Raw genomic sequence first — 21,937 nt, forward strand, 5'->3', positions numbered from 1 at the left:
AGGTCCTTGGGGTCCGCCTTGGGCTTCTTGAGGAGGGCGTTGATTTTGGCGTGTTTCCAGCTATCCGGAATGTCGCGGTTTCGTAGATGGTCTTCCGTAGTTGGGGTGCGATGGATGCGTCTGCTTTGCTGAATACGTGGTGTGGGCACAGGTCTGACGGAGATCCTGAGTGGATGGAGTTCATGACCTTGCGTGTCTCGTCGTTGTTGACGTTGGACCAGGAGGTCAGGCGGATGGCACTGTTCAGAGGGGAGGAGGAGTCTGGCGTAGTAGCGGCGGTCGTGGTGTTAAAGCTGTCGTGGATATCAGCGATCATGCGGTGGAAGAAGGTGGCTAGTGAGTCGCACAGTTCTTTACTATATACTATACCTTACTTTGGTATAGTATATACAGGGCCAGCTTCCTACGCTGCATACTTTTCCAAAACTTTTCTTTGGGAGGAGGAGGGGGTGACTAAATAGTGAGATGGATGCATCTGGCACAGTGGGTTTTGGGGTACACCAGTTGCTGCTAATTATCCCTGAAACTAGAAGCCAAAATGCTGGATCCTGCGCAATAGATCTACTGACACAATGTATATTATATTCCGACATTTGCGATCCAGCCTGCCAAAATTCGTGGTCAGAGAATCCTAAACCCCAGGGAATTGTATTCAATCCTGTTATTACTTAGACCATTGATAATTACCTCGCGTTCTTTAAAGGACAAAATTCGACAATGTCTCTTTTGCACAATGGCCGGAGCCGCCCCAAGTCATTTTGAAAGGGATGTTAAAATAGCCCCACCCTTTCAATACAAAATCTTAACTGCCCCCTTCCAACCCCAGTAAAGTCTATTTGCTCCCCTACATCCCGTCCAGTTGCTGAATCATAGGAGCGTCAAGTGTCAAGATGAGTAGGAAATAAATGCTAAATGTTTTCTCTTTTCTAGGGATAGATTGGAATTTTCATGACCCAGGGCAGACCGCGAGAGCTTCCAGTTATGTAGAAAGGGTGAGGGGTTGGCCTAACGGCTAAGGCGCTCGACCTCGGACCTGGGGATCTGGGTTCGAGTCTCGGTAACGACGCCAAAAACCTCCTGTGATTCTGGGCAAATCACTTAATCTCCCCGTGCCTAAAAATGAAAGTGTGTCCTCATGTAACGTAACTGGTGCTATGTAAAGCGCTCTGATAACTGATTCGGTTCGGTTCTAGTTCACGCTATATAAAACTGCAAAAAAAAAAAAAAAGCATACACTTCTGTCCAACTAGTAGCCTGAGGCAGACAGACATCCCTGGCTTTAGTTTGTATGACATATTTTTGCATTCTGATTGATGCCTTTAGGGTTATGGTTTCTAAAGTGAAAGCTAAAACTACAAGTACCAGAATGCACAATAATCCGAGGTATAAATCCGCGACAGGCTTATGCTCATCTCTGCTGTACAAATAAATGTTAGGAGGGCCATTTTCAGCCACAAGAAGACAAGATCTAAAAGGCTCACAAATAACACGAGGAGTGTAATTGACCAAAGATAGCTAAAAAAATATATATGCTTACAATTCTCACTCTACCTCGTAAGAGCAGTGAAGCTGTGTTAATTCGAAGGTAATTTTAGAAAACGTCTTAACTCGGGACACTTCTAAGAAAACGCAACAGACGACCACTCGCCCGAAAACATTATTCGTATGAGGGCTTTCCTGGCCGTTGAGGCGGCTTTCGCAGAGAACATTCTCGTAATTGGCTCAAGTGTGCTGAAGAGACGTGTCCAGTTAAGTAGGGGCGAGATCTCGTCCTCCCTTTCAGCCCTCCAGGATGGGAACAAGGAGGGCGGGAAGCTGAATGGAGCAGCCCTGCCTCCCGGTGAAACTGGAGCTGCTGACACTGTGATGCACAGCTGTGCACACCGCACCGCTGCCCGGGCTGCTGCAGACTCACGTGGCCCCGCAGGAATGCGGGGCACGCACATAATGATGAGTGAGTGTGGGAAGGAGGGGACAAAAGCTTTACTGCCAAACCCTCTGCTGCAGCTTGCCATCCAAACCACGCACCCACCCACCTCGGACGGACAAAGGCATCCTCCAATAGCAGTGCTCCATTTCCATCGCGCCTCCAATCATCAGCAGTTCAACTACCACCGTTTGTTACTTTGAAGGGAGAACAACAGTATCTAACAGCCAGGGTAGAGGGGAAAAAGAATCGTTCCGGGCTGGAGGAAGAGGAGTTGAAGAAGAGGCACGATTCCAGGGAGGATGGTGAGTGGTGGCTACTGTGGGGGTGGGGGGCCTCTTCTGCGTGGGCGGTGTTGCATCGGTGCTGGCAGGCTTGGAGCATCTCTTCTGCAGATTGCTGCAGCCTCGCTGACCTTTCTGCAGAGTGAGCCGACACACAACCAGCCAAAAGAGATGTGAAGGCATGAAAAATGCCAACTCTCCTCATTTAGGAGAAAGGCGACGAGACTCTCGCTTCCTATCGTTTTTAGGCTAATGTGTTGACGTTTCTTAACTTTTGTTTTGAATTCTCGGTTCCAACATTCCAGCGAAAGACAGGAGTTTATTAAAACGACAGTTTTTTCCCCGTATCGCAATCAGGGTTCCCTGCTCTATACCCAAAGCCGATCATGCACCTTGCCCGTATCCGTGGATACTTTTTCACAAGTCGTGAAGTATTCCGCCCTCCGCGCGAGGAGTTCGGTGATCTCTCCCCCCCCCCCGCCCCCCCCGTGTGTCTTTACATTAAACTTTTAGTGACTTTGAAGAAGGTAGAGGGGTGCGTAAATCGCACAGTGAACACTGTCTCTAAAAAGCGACCCCAGTACTTTGATAACTCCGGGGCAACGTGTCTTCTATTTTCAGCTTTATCACGAACTTCAGCTGCATTTAGCCAAACTGCTATTAATGTTGCTAGCGCAGCTGTGTCTCCATTTGGAACAAGCTGCTGGACACTGGTGCTGTTATGACAAAAGTGGTGGTGACATCAGCACATTCTTTTTCTTGCAACATGTCTTGGGGATGTGGCTGGTTAGCACCAGTCCGCTTCTGCAGCAGTCCATCTCGGAGCACATCTGGACGTGGGAGCCCCAGCTGCACACATGCTCTTTAAAGGCGTTAGGCAGTTAGACCGACGCTCACGCTGTTTGGTCGCAGTGGACCATTTCACACTATCATGGCGACGCTGGAGTGACCCCAGAGGCATAACATTAGTCAGCTTCTGGTGCGATTTGTTCGCATATATATCAGTTTACCGTATAGTAGTTTCTTTTTCTCAGATTGTAAAATGCATGTGAAGGGAATCTGTAAAGTTCAGAAGTGCATGTACCCCTTTTCGTATCAATGTCATCACCTTGTTTCTTAATGTATAATTATGTTAACTGTTTGGGCCTGTTCTGTTGGGTGCATTTTGTTATCTGTCTGGTGTGATAAAATCAGAGCTCATGCATACCGCATGTCTCTGTTGTGGGCAGCAGTGCTTGTATCTAGAGGGCTTTATGTCCTTAGCAAATTGCTCTTCAAAGGAAGTTTATTTGATCTAGCACCTTCTGCGTGCAGCTACACTGAGCAAGAAAATCACAGTGCCTATAATTAAAAGTGCCACAAGGTGAGGTGAACGGGGCACGTGCACAGCATAAGCTCTAATAATCGTAATTTTGTTTAGGAAAATTAAAATGAACGGGCCAGTTTGGAGGAAGAAAATAGAGAAACAACTTGAAGAGTACGCACAAAGCACAGGAACAAACGTCCAGGAATCCATGAGCGGACCGTGTGGGGTGGAACCAGTAGCTTTCAGTCCTAGAGGCAAAGCACCAGAAAGCAGAAAGGTCACTCCAGATTTCTTACTTGGGAGTGACAAGAGGGGAACGGTTCTCAGAAACACTTTGGGACTGATCGACAAATGAACTTATGAACTCTGAAAACAGGTGTACTACTGCTTGTGCTCACAAATTCATTTGTGAATCGTCCCCGAAATATTTAAGTCCTATTAGTAAAAGTGGAAAGAGGGTACACTCCTTTCTATTTATACTAACTGTTTATGAATATTTCCTGACTACCCCAATATTATTCCTGTTTTATCTGTTTTGGTCCAATTTACAGAGATATATACAAGTGAGTGAATTCAGGAATACAACTTTGCATACTCATAAATGCTTTTGTCAGCCGGCCCCTTTATTTATATTTTTAGCACATCTGGTAGCTTCTTTTAATATTAAGCATCATGCCGCGCCCTCATTCACAATCTGATCAAATAGGTCATGCTACAGCATGTTTTTCATGAATAAGAGTTAAAGAATAGCTGTTTGGAGGGTGTCATCAAAGAGGTGCGTCTTCAACTCTGTCCTAAATGAGATCAGTGTTTGGCGGCGCTGCTGGATATGAGGATGTTGTTCCAGATCCTCACTGCTTAGATTGAAACGGCCTGCTGCCTTGTTTTTGCACACTTCTTAGTCTTCAGTCTGCCAGTGTCATGCCTACAGATGTGCTAAGAACCTCCAGAGATGATAAGCTTGTTTGCATGCTGTTTGTGATGGCCTTGCAATGAATAAAGCTGGTTATAAAGATGGTGCAGGCCGGCACGGTGTGCCAGTCATGTTCCATGAGGATGGAGGTGGTGTTTATATGTCTTCAGGGCCTGGATGAGGTGTGCTGCATGTGTAGGATTCCCCTAATGGTGCCCATGTGTAATCTGGGAGATCATGAAGCAGGGCATTACCGCCTTCCGTATGTGAGAATATGAGGGCTTGAACCGGAGTTCTAAAGTCACTTTCTAGAAGAAATGGTTTCACTTTGTTTGGTAGAGAGAGCTGGTACCAGAGAACTGGAATGAGACCACCTTTGGTTTTTGGCAGTGTGCTCCTTCCGGGTGAGGTTGGTGTTCAGAGTGAATCCAAGTGACTTGGCATTTGGTGAAATTTGGGGTTTGAAACCGTCATGGTTCATGTCATTGAGCCAGGTTTGTATTGACTGTTGTTTGTTCTTGGCGAATAACAGCAATTCTGTTTTGTTTGGGTTGAAATTGACTTTGGCACTGGACAAATCAGTCTGGATGCTGTGTCAGCAGTGTTTGAGGCATTGCATGCCTGAAGCAGAGGAGACTTTCAAGTAGTGTTGTGTATCATCTGCATATTGGTGAATCTTGATGCTGTTATCTCTCAGATGAACACCAAGCTGCTCCATGTAGGGGTCGAAGAGAACAGGGGACAATGGAATATGGAGAACTCTGTAGGTGGAAGGGATCTTTTGTAACCTGGACTCACCCATTTGATCAAATTGGTGTTGGTTGGAAAGAATGAGCGAAGGACATTGCCAGTGAATCCCATTCTACATGCCAAGGTGCGTATGAGGGTAGGATGGTCGACTGTGCCAAAGGCGGCTGAGAGGTTCAGCAATATCAGGAGACAGGGGGTCATCTTCATCTGTGGTCAGAGGGGAATACTATATGATGTGTAAAGTATTGTTCTTCTCTGTGCTGCAGCATGATAGAAGACAAATCTTTAATTACAAGCCCCCACCTCCCAAGCTTGTTCAACTTGTTGAATGACCAATGTTTCTGCAGCTCAAAGACTGTCATGCATCACAGACCATCCTGCAAATCTCTCTTTGGCTGTATTCTGCTATTTATTTTACTTTCCTGAGTGTTTTCTATACATAGACAAATCTTTAAAGTCATCGAAATACTTTTGATAGGGAAATTGCGATACACATTATTTCTCACAGAATACGTAGGAGTAGAGAATAATTAATTTATGAGGCTACTGAAATTCAACAATATCCATAGGATGTATGTAGTACTCGGACATGATGACACCAGACAAATAGCTTTTGGGGTGTATTTGAAGCTAAGTTTCCAGGACGTGAACAATATCCCTCTGCACATAAGACTTAAGCATGCACTTGTGTAGTTAAGAAAGTTGCTGAAAGCACATCTCTTCAGGGAGCACTCTATCCGCCACCAGTGAGGAACTTCCTCCTCCACATCTGTGTCACGTTTTTCTTGAGACATTATCATCTAAAGAAAGGTAAATACCTTCCTGAGCCCCACTCTCCGAGTCAGACACAACCTGCTTAATAGGAGTACCGAAATCCAGAATTCCTTACTGGCACCACCACATCTGTACTCATCGCAGTGTTCAACCAATGTAAAAGCCTTTTCAAAATTTCAAGGCTCCTTATTGACTAATACACCTCAATAAGATGGTACCACAAGTAAAATATTTTAGTCAGATAACATATTGGAGATGCTAAGAATGTCTGACTAAATTCAAGTTTTTTTAGTTTTAGCTGCGCAGTGTGGTAATACCACTACTAACTATTTTGTGTTCTGGCCCCATTGCTCTCCACCCTTTTTTTAATCGCATGTCACCTAATTAAATATCAGGCACACAGTGCTTGTTTGCATCAGAGTACACCCTTCTCAGATATGTGTGCCACAAACTAGGACCATACACCCAATTACATATAATCCACGATCCAGAAGAGGCTTGATCTTGGAGATTATGGGCCAGATGTAGGTGGCTCAATACCGGTTGGTAACGGCCGAAATTACCGAATTTCGGCCGTTACCGACCAGTATTGGGCTTTTGGGATGTAGGTGGCCTAAATTGCAAATTCGGTAATTTACCCATTCGGTAAATTACCAAATTTGCAAAATACGGAGCACTCAAATGAGTGCTTTTCCCATTATAGGATTCGTTATTTACCACCAACTATAAGTTGGTGGTAAATAAGGAATAGCTTTGAAAATGCAAACCTGTGCATTTTCAACTGTGCCATGTGGCAGACATACATGCCCTTAGGGCATGGATGTGTGCCACATCTGTACACAAGCACGATTCAGGGGTGCAACCCTTGAATATGTCCCCCATTTTACCGAATCGGTATTTACCATACCGAATCTTACCGATTCGGTAATTTTTACCGAAAATTTATCTACATCCCATTTACCTATTCTTAAATACCGAATCTGTAAAATTCGGTATTTAAGAATAGGTACATTGGGATTACCTACATCTGGCCCCTATGTCTGGATTGAAGAGCATGCAGCAGTTAAAGATGGAGTCAAGGATTTTAGTCTGGGATAGACTTTCTAATTCATATAGTGCTGATCATGGTGCTTGAATTTTCCTTTTTGGCATACATGACATTGCTGCTAATCTAGTTTTCTGTGCCAAAATGCATTATGCTTTTCTAGGACGTAACAAATATGTTTTGCCAAACTGAACTAACAATCTTTGGCGTATCTATAGTGCACAAACTGACAACGCTGCAGGCAAATATGCATGTACAGTGAAAAAACACACAGTGAAGCTGCGTATGCACACCTTCTTTCCCACAGACACGTTGGGTGCCGATGAACAAAACCGCGACTGAGACCGTGTTTGGCACTGCAGGCATCGAACACCTTCAGCTAAATTAATGCAAGTAGCAAGCCACTCTTAGAACACATTCTTTAAGAAATAGAAGGTAAAATACATTTTCCAAAGAGTTACTCTTATGATGTCTCCTCTGAATACAGGAAAAGTGGAGGTGGTAGACAAAGCACTTTGGGCTAAAGCAGAGATTGAGTGGATCATCTGATTGAAATCTTCAGGACTTTTCAGACCTTACATATGCATAAGAAATATCATTAGGGCAGATTCTGATTTATTCCTCACAGGTAAGGGCGACAGAATTGACCTAGGGAATCGAATTTATGAAACTAGCTAGCCATGGGACACTTCACATAGTGTTAACAATAGGCGGGGCAAAGGTGGTGACCCTGTTAAATCATTATATTAGGTGATCATTTTTTATTGCTTGATTAATAAAAACCGTTGCATTGAAATACATAATAAACACAGTACAACAAAGTATAAAATCAAATCATTATCACCTAAAGTTAAAAGTTCATGAAATCAATTAAAACCCATTAAGATTTAGGGAACTTGTTATAAGATCAGGGAAAGAAGGTTCTTAGAGAGTAGAGCGACCATTACACAAAGACCATTTAAAAATAGAGTTAAAGCGCAGAAAAGTTTTTAAGTGGTTTAGGGTGCAGAGGTGAAGTTCTAAAATCTTCTATAGCAAAACCAAGCAGGGGATGCAGGTAGTGTAGTCTGAGGTGAGCTTTAGGCAGCGACCCAGCATCATACTGGCCTAAAGTCTTGATGGCTCGTTGGGAATTTGGAGATGGTACCTTTTGGGAATAAAGTGCAAGTGCTTATGCCATGGTCAGTTACAGTCAAAACAAGTTACTGGGAAGAGTTTAAGGTATATGTGCGCGAATAATCAGAAGTAGTAATATTTTCTCAGGCAATTACTGCTGCCCCGCCTTCTGCTGATTTCTTAATCGCAGGCTTCTTACCAAAATCTCTGTAGGTGCTTGACCATAGCATGATTCTGTTGGATCAATGCAGGTCAGCACCGCCTTTCTGCATGACCTTAATCCCCAATCTCTCCACTTCCTTCACAGAAGCTCTTGTCGACCCTCCATTCATGCTCGACACAGGCATAAGACATGAACAATATTCTCCGGTTCTTTCCTGCATAGCCGGCAAATATCTTCCCGTACTCCTTCCCCATGGGGAGGGGGAGATGTCTTAATAGGGGTAAGAGGCCCAGCCTGTATTTCAGGAAGTGGACTCTAGCCTGATTGCTGTATGGTTTGCCAAGCATTTACAATACAATGGTCTCGGAATTATTAAAGGTAGAGCTATTGGCATTGCTCATGACATTTTTTTTTCATTTAAAACATAAAGCCCCACACACACACACAGAGCCCCCCACACACACAGAGCCCCCCACGCACATACACACACAGAGCCCCATTCCTTCAGTGGCAGAGTAGTTTGCACTCGCATGTCTAACGAAAACGTGTCTATCATGTTCTCCTGTGAGTCTTGAGGTTGAACCACTCTTACTCTCCCCACAGGGATCTACGACAAGCTAATGATTAACACTGATCTGTTTATGATATGCAGCAGGGCTCATTTATTTTGAGCTTATGCAAGCACTATAGTCATTTAAGTGTGGGTCGTTATTACACTGTACTAATGCTGGTAGACAGGGCTTTCATCACATGGAATCTCACAGAGCGCCACGTAAGGCATGCGTTTTTTATGTTGGGGCCCCTCTGATAATTCTTGTTATTGTTGTTTTGCTAACTTAATGTAAATATTGGTAATTTTATTACTGTAGCCCTGGTGGTGAGCCTGTGAAAAAGCGTATGCCCTACACATTAAGGACCAGATTTAAAGTTTGATATATGGTACTCAGCCTATCAGGTGCTATAGGACATTAGGCCCGCCCCCCTGATGGACCACCATCGCCAAATTTAGAGATCACAAATTTAGATATCATAGCCGGCCCAGCGGTAATCTCCGTGTCTTGATGGTAACCCCTTTTCTGTGTCTTGATGGTAACCCCTTTTCTGTGTCTTGATGGTAACCGCTTCCCTGTACCTTGATGGTAACCGCTTCCCTGTACCTTGATGGTAACCGCTTCCCTGTACCTTGATGGTAACCGCTTCCCTGTACCTTGATGGTAACCGATTCCCTGTACCTTGATGGTAACCGCTTCCCTGTACCTTGATGGTAACAGCTTCCCTGTATCTTGATGGTAACAGCTTCCCTGTATCTTGATGGTAACCGCTTCCCTGTACCTTGATGGTAACAGCTTCCCTGTACCTTGATGGTAACAGCTTCCCTGTACCTTGATGGTAACAGCTTCCCTGTACCTTGATGGTAACAGCTTCCCTGTACCTTGATGGTAACAGCTTCCCTGTACCTTGATGGTAACAGCTTCCCTGTACCTTGATGGTAACCGCTTCCCTGTACCTTGATGGTAACCGCTTCCCTGTACCTTAATGGTAACAGCTTCTCTGTACCTTGATTGTAACCGCTTCCCTGTACCTTGATGGCAACAGCCTCTGTGTACCTTGATGATAACCGCTTCCCTATACCTTGATTGTAACCGCTTCCCTGTACCTTGATTGTAACCGCTTCCCTGTACCTTGATTGTAACCGCTTCCCTGTACTTTGATGGTAACCGCTTCCCTGTACCTTGATGGTAACCGCTTCCCTGTACCTTGATGGTAACCGCTTCCCTGTACCTTGATGGTAACCGCTTCCCTGTACCTTGATGGTAACCGCTTCCCTGTACCGTGATGTTAACAGCTTCCCTGTACCTTGATGGTAACAGCTTCCCTGTACCTTGATGGTAACAGCTTCCCTGTACCTTGATGGTAACCGCTTCCCTGTACCTTAATGGTAACAGCTTCTCTGTACCTTGATTGTAACCGCTTCCCTGTACCTTGATGGCAACAGCCTCTGTGTACCTTGATGATAACCGCTTCCCTGTACCTTGATTGTAACCGCTTCCCTGTACCTTGATTGTAACCGCTTCCCTGTACCTTGATTGTAACTGCTTCCCTGTACTTTGATGGTAACCGCTTCCCTGTACCTTGATGGTAACCGCTTCCCTGTACCTTGATGGTAACCGCTTCCCTGTACCTTGATGGTAACAGCTTCTCTGTACCTTGATGGTAACCGCTTCCCTGTACCGTGATGTTAACAGCTTCTCTGTAGCTTGATTGTAACTGCTTTCCTGTGCCTTTATGGCAACAGCCTCTGTGTACCTTGATGGTAACCGCTTCCCTGTACCTTGATTGTAACCGCTTCCCTGTACCTTGATTGTAACCGCTTACCTGTAGTTTGATGGTAACCGCTTACCTGTAGTTTGATGGTAACCGCTTACCTGTAGATTGATGGTAACCGCTTACCTGTAGATTGATGGTAACCGCTTACCTGTAGATTGATGGTAACCGCTTACCTGTAGATTGATGGTAACCGCTTACCTGTAGATTGATGGTAACCGCTTACCTGTACTTTGATGGTAACCGCTTTCCTCTACTTTCAGGGTAACCCCTGACGTGAAGGGGTCTGTAAAAGTACAGACAGTTTGGTGGAAAGTGTGTTCCTTCTTTCTCTAGGGCAGTAAGAGGGAATGTGCCTGATTTCTTAGCAAGAAAGGAAAGGCCCAACCCTATTCCCTGATTTCTTGTGGTTTGAATGTGGTGTGATTTGGTGTGGGGAGGGAGGCCTGCCTAATGTTTGTGTGGAAGCTGCAAGGTATCTCTGCAAGCCATGAGTTTCTCGTATCTAAGGTCTGTATGCAACTGGTTTATCCAACGTATATCTGTGAGTGACAGATCCATACCACACTTTAGGATGTCCTCATAACCTAAATTTGCTGACCACCACACCCACTGCTTCTCCCTGCCCTGGTCACCTCTTGCCACATCCAGAGCCTTTGTTAGGCCGATCCATGCACAGGGCCTGTGTTTGTGCATCTTCAGACCTCGAGGCATTTGGAGATATGCAAGTGGACAGCTCCTCTTGTTAGATTAACTGTAATCTGGCTCTAGAGAAGGGGTCTCCAACCTTTCTGTAATAAGAGCTACTTATGTTCAATGAAAAACATCCTGAGCCAGGGCCAGACTGGGAACCACAACCGGCCCTGGCAAAGTGCTCTGCCGCCCCCCCCCCCACCTCCCCACTCGGGGTGGCTGGAGGTGCCACCGAGCTCTTTGCCGGGGCCGGTTTTCGGGCGAGTTTGGTACAGGACCGATTTTGCTGCTAAGCTGCAAAAACGGCCCTGTAACAAAACCGGCCCCCACCCGTGTGGCGCACCGGGGGATTGCCCAGTGCCCGCTATGGCCAGTCCGGCCCTGTCCTGAGCTCCTGGTGTTAGTGATGTGATAGTGACCGCCCCATCTAAGGTTGTCAGCAGTGAGCACATCAGTGCGGTAGGCAGGGTTGCAGCCATAAAGTGAAACAGCACTATCATTTTGGAATGCACCTTCATGGGTAATACATACCAGCCATAGCTGCATTCCCCCTGGCACCACAGTAATACATCTCTCCAACTCAAATAATAGCTTTAAAATCATTTTTAAAATGTAACCATCTTTCTCCATACATCAGTTTATGAGTTCAGAAAATACCCACATTTTTGTCTCAAATACATACTTTTTAAGTTCGGTATATAAATAATAATTCAACCAAGCAAAAGCCTCTATATTAGTAGGCAGGACTGCACATAGAAGTACTTACAGGTAGCTGGAGAGCTACTGGTAGTGCATGAGCTACTTGCTCGAAGCTCTACTTTTTGGGGGGCTGCAGCTTGACCTGTCTGTCCATTCTTTCTACAAGTGCCTTATTTTATTCCTTATGCCTTTTCCCCATCTCTGTTTCTTTCGCTAAATGTCCCTCGCTCCAGGCTCCACGGTACTCCTCCTCGACTCCTACATATCTTCACAGCCCAGGTATCCCCTTCTCAACACCTGTCGGGGCCTTCTTATGGCCAAGCCATGCATTTATAGAATGTGTGTTTGTGGCGGTCAGAGTGCTGGTTGCTGTTTTCCACTTGACCAAGTCCAGTGCTGAAGTGGCATGACAATTTGTGAGCTCTAGTCACCATAGCTGTCAGCTAAATACAGGCCTAGCAACGCTGAGCCGCGAGTCATTTCAATGTGCACTTCAGTATAATAGCATCAGATGGTTTCACCTCCCCTCCAATGCCCATGAGATACACACTTTATATATCTATCTCACTAAAAAACATTATTAGATTTGATAGATAAACCCTCGGTTGATGGCAGTTTCTTTAACTAGACTTTTTTGTGTAGCTGTGCCTTGTAACCCCAAAGGCTTGCATATATGCAACAGCTCTCCAGGGCTCGAGTCGGGGTACCATGCAGGTGGACGGCGTCCCTCCACTTATTTTACCAGTTGGACGCCGTCCCCCCTGCCAAACAGCTGGACTTCACTCTTTGACCTCTCTGCGACGAGATCGGATCTCGTCCCAGAGAGGCCAAGCGCTTTAAAAGTGATTTCAGAGTAAGCTAACGCAACAGAGAACAGGCAGTGGAATCTGACCCTGTGTCTCTGGGGCTGAGAGGCAGCATGAGCCACCGAGCGTGAAACAATCGCATCTAAGGGGTGAGCGAGGGGAGGCAATGAGCCCGCTGGTGCAAGCCACCTTTCGTGACGTCACTTCCTGTTGTGACGTCACGAAAGGTGACAGCGTCCCCCCACTTCTTTTTTAGGACTTGTGCCCTGTCTATTACAGACGCAGTTCCGAGAAGATATATTATACAGCACGATTTCCCACTGAGAAGGGAAACAGTGGGTGCTGCTGAACGCCTTGAAGTAATATGGAATGATGGAGGCCCTGATCTTGTTTAAGGCAGGTATGACACGTCTGCTGGAACCCTTGTAATGATGTCCAGGTGCTTGCCGGTCCCTATGGTGATGGGATAATCCAGAGATATCTGCCCTGGCAGTCTGGCCCGAACATCGCTGCCAAGTGTCCTGCAGCTCTCAGAGTTTGGAGTGATCCCTCCAGAAAGAGAAGTCTGACTGCTTTCTATGTGTTATCCAGGCACATTTTTAGTGCATTTGAAACTGTATATTACATTTTGATACTGCATTACCTCGTGCAGAACGTTGTTTTGCAATAGGTACCCATGCTACGCTACCAGGCCTTGGCAATGTCAGACGAGCACTATACAAACACAAAATATAAAATAAAATGTCAGCGGTGAACATATGCGGGAGGAGGCGGTCTGGGGTGGTGGAATGGGACATTTTGGACTCCATGGCTGTATCCTCTAGGTACAGACCTTTGAACCCTGACAGTCACATGTAAGGAGAGTGACCTTTCCCCAGCTCCAGTGGCCTGTCAGATTTGAGAGACTGCAAGATTTCCCTACGGACCTCCCTGCAACTGATGACCCTGGACAGCTCCAAGTAGAGCGTGGCAGCCACCAGGGGATTTGTGGCATCTTGTCATGCCCACATTGTCCCTGCTTCATAGACTTGTAGGAATAACCCAGGTTGCAAAAGAAAAAGAAGCGTTGGCAGAGGCAATGGGTCTAGCTTGCAGTTCGATTTATAAGCAAGAGGTCAGCCTGTGCCAATCTGCAAATGAATATGCCAGGGGGAGCCCATGTTAAGGACGGGCTCACACAACGAGAGCTGAAAAGCATGCATCAAAGAACAGCTACAGTGAAAAGGATTGCTTTATGCATAACGTGCATTTGTGATGATTCAATTATGACAAAAACTGTGAGGACTGAGGGTACTTTTGAGATGTAAAATAGTTCCTGATGGGCTGCATTGAAAGCACTATGTAGTAGGTGAAATGATACACCAATCAGCCATTAGCATAATGTGAGCCAGGCCTATTTATCTGGATGGAGCCAAGTCCAACATGTATATTATAAAGATTGGGTATTAATAGGTCTTTCAGGCAGCTGCTCTGTCAAGTTAGACCTACTATAACAGTAGGTCCTAAAGACAGCGGCACTGCCAAGCCAGGCCCAAAAGAACTTAGCTTTCCTCCAAAAGAACTTGTGATTTACGTTTTCCAAATTGCAGAAAGTCTTTTGAGGGAACAGGTCAACGCACAATGAAAGGGGAAATGTCCCCTCGCCCTGAGCAACAAGATACTCTGCATAAGAACTGAAGGTCCACAACAAACCGTGCCAAGCCTTAGTAGCCAGCCTCAATGCAGGGGGTCTTAGGTTAGTCGTTGGGCACTTCACGGGTATATGACAGGCAGTGCCATCTCCCCTGGGATAAACCGAGCTCTGTGCCATCCTGATTAGTAGCACACCATCACAGGCAGTGCCAACCTACCAGGGGAAACTCAGCTCAGTGCACCATGCCTGGTATCATGTCATCACAGGCAGTGCCAACCTGCCTGGGGAAGCCATGCTGTATGCCACCCTTGCTCATACCTTGCCATCACAGGCAGTCCCAACCTGCCAGGGGAAGCCATGCTCAATGCCATCCTTGCTCGTACTTTGCCATCACAGGCTCTATGCCATGCTCACACCTTGCCATCACAGGCTCTATGCCACCCTCACTCGTACCTTGCCATCACAGGTGGTGCCAACCTGCATGGGGAAGTCATGCTCTATGCCGTCCTCGCTCGTACCTTGCCATCACAGGTTCTATGCCTCCCTCGCTTGTACCTTGCCATCACAGGTGGTACCAGTCTCCCAGGGGAAGCCATGCTGTATGCCACCCTCCCTCATACCTTGCCATCACACGCAGTACTAACCTGCCAAAGAACGCCAAGTTCTAGGCTACCTTGACTCAAGTCTTGCCATCACAGGCAGTGCCAACCTGCCAGGGCAAGTCAAGCTCTTTAGAGTGGCGCCCTCAGTGATGCCATGCCATCACAGGGAGTACCAGCTGGGCAGAAGAAACCAAGCTTTTTGTCGCCATGACTGGTACCAGGCCATCACAGGCAGTGGCAATATTCTAGGGCAATATACGGACTTATGGGGTTCTCTGCAGAAAACGATCAGCCTAACAGCCAGCAGTCTTGATACTGCTTGATCTGTCGGCGGCTTTCGACACGGTCGATCATACCATCTTGATCGACGTGTCGAGGGCATGGGAATCCAACATAATGCCAAAAAACTTCTAGCCTCTTTTCTGACGGACAGGACCCAGGTGGTTACTATTGGATCTTTCCAGTCATCCTCCCTGTCCCTGCCATGTGGAGTGCCTCAAGGCTCATCCCTTAGTCCGACACTATTTAACATTTACGTGTCGGACCTTGCCAACGTTATTCGCGCACGTGGGATGAGCCTGACCTCCTACGCAGATGACACCCAGCTGGTCCTCGCCGTCAGGAAGGATGGCCATAAAACAGCAAATGCTTTTAATCTGGGTATGCAGGCAATAGGGAACTGGATGGCTGCCAATTGTTTGAAATTAAATTCTGACAAATCTGAAGTAGTCATTTTCGGACACTTGACCCCAGAATGGTCCTCCCTTTGGTGGCCGTTATCACTGGGTCCCCCGCCGGAACCAGTCAGTAAGGTGAGGAACTTGGGAGTTATGTTCGACGACCGTCTTACCTTTCTCCCTCGTGCTAATCAGATCACTTCCTCTGCCTTTCATAAATTACGACTGATACATTTTTTTTTGCCATTCCTTCCTGAGACAGCTGGTAAAACCTTGGTTAGTGCCTTGGTACTGTCTACATTAGATTACTGCAATACACTCTTTCTAAACGCTCAAGAAAGAGTACTAAATAAAATGCAGATTATTCAAAATGCCGCCACAAGGTTACTAGGAAGAATCCCCAAACACCAATCTGCGTCAGAAACCATCAGAAATCTTCATTGGCTCCCTATTAGAAATAGAATCAAATTCAAAACCCTCTGTATAGTGTACAAGGCTCTGCTCAACATGGGACCAGCTTTTTTCACCGAAAATCTTATTCCCTACTGTCCCCCCAGAACCCTACGTTCCTCTAGTTCACAAGAACTTGTGGTACCCCGTACCAAAACTGTTTCATGGGGTGACAGAAGATTTCTAGTGTCAGTGCCCAAGCTCTGGAACACTCTGCCGCACTCGATGAGAACAAGCCCCACACTCTGGTCTTTCCGCAAACAACTTAAGACCTGGCTTTTTAATCTGTAAACTCGGTATCCCTCTCTCGGGTTAAACACTGCAGATACTTCAGCGCCGAGATGCCTTTGGGCCTTCGCTTGCGCTTTATAAAAGCTCAAAATAAATAAATAAATAAATAAATAAAATAAATAAATAACAGGCAGTCTAAAATGAATTATTATTGGACAGGTCAACTGAATTGGAAAAACAAGCCAATGACTCACATCTTTTTCCAACATCGCAAAGTCCCTTAAACACATAATAATTGTACATGAAAACTGATTCACCCGAATGAACACAATATATATTCATTCAAACGATTTTATTGCAGATAATCAAGTTAACAAAACCACCCAGAAGCACTGTCCTTAGAATTTTTGCAAACAGCAGGCGCCCGTCATATTTCATTTGTCTAAGCTACGCTGATTGGTAGATGGACACTCACAACTGTTATACGCACACAGGGGGGTGCCAAGCTGCCCATGTTGCCTTCATCTGTCCTTTAACCCTATAGACAGTGCCGGGGGGGGCACATTCCTAATGAGAGCATCGTCAGCGCATTGATGTCACGCTGCGTGCCATGCCATCACTCACTGTGATCGCTTGAGGCAGCCAATCAGATGGTGCCACCCCCTCCTTTGGCAAAGCCCCTCTCCTCACTGAGTGTGCTAAGCCATGCATGAGGGTCCCTGGCAGTGCCACCCGTGCTGTCAGCATCACCACAGAGGGAGCCAGCCTGGCTCAAGGGAGGGGCTGTTGCTATAGCGACGGTGGGCGGGGCGATGTCTGTCCATCTGCCTCTCATCCACGCCCCCACACGGGCACGTTACAGACACCTGTCCTGGTGCCCCATCCCCCACCTGCGCACAAAGGACGGGGAGGGGGTACACTGGGGTGAGAGAGGGGGTGGAGGAAGGGAAATGAAAAGACAGGGGCAAAGAGACTGGGAGGCGGAAGACGATTGGAAATGAGGCGAGAGAGAAAGAAACATGAAGCTTGTAATTAGGCAGAGGAAAGAAAGGCTCGAAGACAGAAACATACAGAGAGGTTTAGTGACTGAAAACGAGAGAAATAAAAATCGAAAGGGAGAGATTATCGAGGAAGGCGAGAGAGACGGCATTTTAGAAAAATAAGTAACAAACCCAGTGGAGAAAGTGGCTGGCCGTAACATCTGCCAGTGCTCTGTCTTGTTCTACGGTCGCCTCCTCGGCTTAGTGCCCGACTTTGCCCTTGCCAGATTAATGGGGTGGTGGGCCTGTTTCTCCTTTATTTGTACCCGCAATTTCCCCTGTTTAAAAGTTTTATATTAGCAATTTTATATAGAGCATCTGAGCGCTTCATATCAGCACCAAAGTACGCCACACATGGTCAGATTACATTTTTGGGCACGTGGAGATTAAGTGGTTTACCCACGATCACAAGATGCTGAGTTGGCGCCGAGACTCGAACCTGGTTCCGTAGTTCCAAAGTTGACAGATCGTCCATGAGTCCACGTCACAGCTGTTCCACGCGCTCAGTGCCACCCAATGTGAGACCAGCACTTTTCCTTCATCCCTCTCTCGCCATTACCCCATCACCCCTAGTATCACATCACGGCCTTCCCCCATCAAAGCCCATCCTCTCGCATCTCCATGCTGCAAAGCTAGCTCTGTGGGTTTAACTCTGCTTGCGGTGTTGACTCAGCCTTACGTCCTCTTGGTCGATATCACTGTGCACAGTGGGTTGCTCGGTTTTAACCCCTGGGCCCATATTTACTACCTGTTTCAGACGGCGCTCCTATGCTTCATGGCGCTAACAGCAGCGATGGTCAGTTTCAAATGCAAACAAGGAGATTACAGAAACAAGAGCAGAAGAAAACTTACCTGGAGTGGCAGCGAGGCTGTTCCGGGCAACGATGGCAGCCGCAAACGCCCGAACATTTCGGAATTGGGCGTGTTTTTGGCGTTCTGAGTGACGGATGACATCACAGGGCAAAAGAACGCCAAAAGTACGCCCCCGAATCCGAAAGAGACGGGGCTTTAATGGAGTGAGGCCCCTCTCCTCCAGTGGCTGGCCTCCATTTAGGAAGCCAGCCAATGGGGGAGAGAGGCGGGTTCAAGCCCCCCTACAGGGCCGGCCTAAGGCATGTGCAAACTGTGCACCTGCACAGGGCCGCCAAACCCCAGGGGCCGCCATGCCAATATATATCCTTAGATACATATTTGCGTGGCGGCCCCTAGCAGGGATTTGGCGGCCTCGGGCCCCCTACCTACACTCCCTGCTCAGGGCCTCCGTGAGCCTAGAGCCGGCCCTGCCCCCTAACTTAAAAACATAAAATCTTCGGGACTCCGCCCACTGCTACGCAGTGCGACGGTCCCGAGACCTAAACAGTTAAAGTCCCTGGGAACACCTGATTCAATTTGCTACTGATTATTTATTATTCATTGTGTTTCTTTATTTTAGTTAATTAAAACCATAAAAGACAAATATTGCAAAGGCAATTAAAATCATAGGAATCAAATGTATCATCTTTCATTAATGTATCTAGAACAATAACTTATTCAAACATTGATATCAACTGGACATATACAAAGGTTAAAACAATCATAATCATGGCTTCATTATTAGTTATACAAAATATAGGAAGACGCCTGCAAAATTAATTTGCCTAGAATATAGGTACTTGTCCTGCCAATGCATCCTCCTTTTCAATGGACTTCTTCCTTATACACTTAGTAATATAAAGACACTTGGCTAGACTACATAGAATTGCTTTCCAAGCATCTGTTCTCATAATCTTTTATGACCACTTCACATTGTCTTGCCTCAATAGATTGACATAATGGCATTTTTAATTTCTTTCGGGGATTTGCATAGACATTACAACAAAACAGTAGATGAACCACATGTTCATCAGTCACCTTGTAAGCAGGACATGTACTAGAATATAGTGGGGGTGCTGTGCTATTTAAAGAAAAAATTATTTATGGGCAGGATTCCGTATCTGAAAAATGTTGAAATGAAGGGATGCATTTAAAGTCCAAAAAAGTTAAGAGACCCTTATCTAGGAGTGGCATAATCCCTTTGGGCCTTATATTGCCAATGAATGCCTTTTATCTGCTTTTATGATGCAGTGGGGACATCCGGCTTGTTGTTCCTGTGCTTTTCCAAACCAAGAGATCTCATCAGAAAATGGATATTGTTGATCCATGGAATCTTATGTTGACTATCTAATGAGATGATCTCTTCAAAGATAATACAATATTTTGCTAATTCCTCTGTGCACTGTAACCTCCACCAGTCGAGCAGTCGTCTAATATTTGCCCTGTAGGAGACTGGTTTCATTCCCAAATCCATGAATAGTAGTAGCAGTGGGGGACTCTAAGGCAAGTTAACAAAAGCCCTCAGGAATTTATTCTCTTTTGCTATATAATTATTTAAATGGGAGTGACCCCACATCTGAGTAGCATAGAGGCACCTCCCCGTGTTTCAGCTGGATTTACTTCCAATCCGCACACTTTACAAAACTCAAAGCAATTCAACAATTTCTGTAAACTCACTGATGTTTTCAAACTCAATAATGTGTCTGCCCCAAGCAGCAACACTGGGACTCTGCAACCAGTAATGTGTTGGGAAGTCATTAATCCATGTGCCAAAATGGAAAATTACATCATTTAAGTTTAGTGAGAACAATGCTGAAGCCAGAAGCATCCCTGGTGTAATCTTTTGTTAATAGGGATGCACCCTGTCAGTTCTCGCTGGCCTCCTATCTCACTTCTGCAATGTTCTGACTAGGTAATTTAATTAATATAGATATGTTACTTGGCACCCCCATTTTTCCCAACACTGACCAGAGTTTATCTCTGTGGACCATATAAAACACGAACCGAAAGTCCACATAGCGATATAAAGGTAGCCCTTTTTAGAATCAGTTTTCCAGCATATGGTAAGAAATGTGAAGATCTACTAAATAGTACTTACATATCTTTTAAAACCAGCACGAAGGATGGTTAGAATGTAATTATCCTCAGTCCAATGTCGTAACTTGTTGAGAAAGTGACAAAAAAATATCTTTGCAACTACCTTTTCAAACCGGTGGGCCTGTAGTTGTTTGGCTTGTCCCTTTTTCCAATTGTTTTATACACTGGTATTATTTCTGCCCCATTCCATGTGCCAGTTATAGCAGTTCCTCCCTGAATCATATTTGTTAAAATATTTATGTAGGGCACCCACACTTCTAATTAATTTAGTAAGATATCACCCGGTATCCCTTCAGGACATGCTGCCTTGCCAGGTGTAATATCCTTTATAGCATACAAGGTGTCCACAAATCTTTTCCTTATGGTTCTGTGTTCGTCAATAAGGAATTTATTTCCAATTAGCTTTTCCCTTTATTCCCTTTCTCAGTATGTGCATACAAGTTAGACAAGAATTGGCATAGCCAATAGGTCTTGCTTTTGGGACCTTATAAGTGGTTAGTCATGTAGCACATTATCCCTTGGTAGAGAGACCAGAACAAGCGCAGCAGCCCAAGATTGCGCCGTTGCGCAGGAGGCTGTGCTGCTCTGCCTAGGCATGAGCCGGAGAACCTGCTGGATGAAACTGAGGACTGCCCCTGTGGGGACTGTGCCAAATGAGAAAGCTGGATGCAGCCGCTGTAAGGGAGAGGTACTAGTGAGTGATATGGTCATGGAGCGAGAAGAGCCAGGGACACGTGGAACCAAACCGTTTGCCCACTGGGAAAGCAGTCCACACGGGACGAGACTAAGGGCTTTGACAGGAACTAGGAGAACTCTGTCCCCCTTTACCCTTGAGCTGTGGTCATGCACAGACCCTACTACAGACTGATTCTCCCTCTGTGATTGGCAATGCTGTTCCATGATGCCAGACCTGCTTGAGCCTCACCTGTCAGCGGACCCATTAGGCATAAGAGGGTAAGGCGGGCTGTCCCAAATGCTAGAGGGAGAAGGGGGACACACATAGTACCATATGCTATTGCTGCACACTCCCCAGCATTGACACAGCTACCTCTCCATACCTGTGTTGGCACTACTGAGAAGCAGTAACCACACAGTATAGCAGCATCATGGTTGATAAAAAGAGCAATAGCTCAGCTGAACCACACATACAGCTGCAACCAACATGCAGAATGGGGAAATCAGGCACCCGGCAAACAAAACTATAATTTGATGCGAAATGCGGAGCCAAGCCCAAGGAGGTAGTTTGTCCAGGAGCAACAAGAACTAACATTTGACGGCCACCGAATATCCCTTTTTCCAGATTTCATGCTTGCAGTACAGAAGGTGCAGCAAAAGTGCGCAGGAATTAAGCAGCAATTGATAAAGGCAAAAATCCAATGCTCAGTCCTATGCCCAGCTCCACACTGCATAATCCACAAGGGAACAGAAAATTAAACAAGCGCGGCCGCGAAAGTGAAAGCGACTGTGCTGTGTTTAATTAGTAACCTGATCCAGGATGCAACGAGAAATGCAGCTGCACCCTGCACGCCGCTGATCGCTTCAGAGACCAAAACG

The 21,937-nt window shown here is 46.0% G+C and overlaps 1 protein-coding gene across 5 annotated transcripts in view; it reads left to right on the forward strand.

The window, feature by feature from the left end:
* The first annotated feature begins 1,906 nt into the window (after nt 1-1,906).
* Nucleotides 1,907-21,937, forward strand: part of ARHGEF10 (Rho guanine nucleotide exchange factor 10) — a 1,140,991-nt gene continuing 1,120,960 nt past the window's right edge. For 2 of the 5 annotated variants that reach the window (XM_078647912.1, XM_078647917.1), the window contains exon 1: nt 1,908-2,232. The gene's annotated coding sequence lies outside the window, so the exon portion shown is untranslated. Of the gene's footprint in view, nt 2,233-21,937 lie in introns of all 5 variants that reach the window. The other 3 variants (XM_078647918.1, XM_078647915.1, XM_078647916.1) reach the window with 2 other exon arrangements.

Source organism: Lissotriton helveticus, chromosome 6, assembly GCF_964261635.1.
Source record: "Lissotriton helveticus chromosome 6, aLisHel1.1, whole genome shotgun sequence".
NCBI lineage: Eukaryota > Metazoa > Chordata > Amphibia > Caudata > Salamandridae > Lissotriton > Lissotriton helveticus.